This window comes from Tupaia chinensis, unplaced genomic scaffold (assembly GCF_000334495.1).
Source record: "Tupaia chinensis unplaced genomic scaffold, TupChi_1.0 Scaffold000278_1, whole genome shotgun sequence".
Lineage (NCBI taxonomy): Eukaryota > Metazoa > Chordata > Mammalia > Scandentia > Tupaiidae > Tupaia > Tupaia belangeri.
Window position 1 is genome coordinate 967,072 of NW_006159761.1, and position 1,442 is coordinate 968,513.

The window sequence follows — 1,442 nt, forward strand, 5'->3', positions numbered from 1 at the left end:
CCCCGTTGTCGTTCTGGCGCGCACCCTGTTCCTATAGCAAAAACCTCTCCAAAAAAAAAAAAAAAAGAGATCTATATATGTATTTTTTAATTTATTATTTAGTTCGACTGGAGAGAGAGAAAGGGAAAGTGAAAAAGCAAGCTGCCAAGTCCAGGACTTGGAACCACAGCCAGCCATGTGGGAGCTCAGTGCTTCAACCACATCACCTGACAGCCCATGACTCACTTCATTCACACTAGTGTCACACTTTGGGGAAAAGATATGGTCTCTTGGTGGATAGACTAACGCAATAAAGCATAAGTTATCAGACTATATGCTAAGAGTACTTTAGAAAACATAAAACAGAAAACTTTTAAACAAGCAAATGGACCATATTCAGAGAAAAGAGAAGTTTAATACAGATTTGAAATTTACATCATAAATGATCCTATTATGAAGTACCTTTTATGCATTCAACTTCCATGTTTTTGTATTTTAACTTATCATCCTTTTCTCTGTAATTCTCTTACTTTTCAATCACCTTTTCTAGCAATTACAATAAAAATGTGATCACCTCCCTCTACCCCTAACAGTATACAAAGGTTACTCCTACATATAAGCTAGGGATGTTTACCATTAAACATTTCAAAATATGCCCTTTAACTTTAAACCAACTTCTATGTATTATCTATAACTTCCTTTCCTGTCACCCCCCATGTATACGGTTAGTGGTCCATCCTTTGGCTTAGAGATGCAATATTGTACTTTCTGGTTTACTGTCAATTTTTGGATGTGTGTTGGTATGAAGAAGGTATACTGTGCACGTGTGTTTCTAGTCACCCTAGACTGTTAAAGTATATCCTTTAGCAATCTTTTCAAAGATGGTGTGTAAGAAATAAACTCTCTGAATTCTTCAACATCAAAAAAAACCTCTGGTTTACCTTTAAACTCAAATGCCAATTTGGCTGGATATAGGATTCTAGGTTTAAACCCTTTTTCCTGCAGAACTCCCATAATACTGCTCCACTGGCTTCTAGCGTCTAGGTTGTCCAGTGATAAGTCTGTTGTCAATCTGATTCTTGTTCCTTTGTAGGTTATGATTCTCCTCTCTTCATAAGCTTTCATGATTTTCTCTTTATAACTGGAATTCAAAAATTTCACCAAGATGTGTCTAGGAGTGGGTCTCTCTACGTCGATCTTACTGGGTACTCGGTTAGCACTGACAATATCAAGGCTTGAATATTTCTGTAGCTCTGAAAAGTTTTCTTCAATTATTTCCTTAATTATATCCCCTGCTCCATTCTCTTTACCATCTTTTTTCTGGAACTCCTATTATACGAATGTTGTAACTCCAGGATCTATCCTCTTTATCTCTTAATCTTTCTTCATTGATTATCTGTTTGGTCAGATGTATCGTATCCTTTGAGAACTCTTTAATTTGACCTTCTAGACTGTTCACTCTT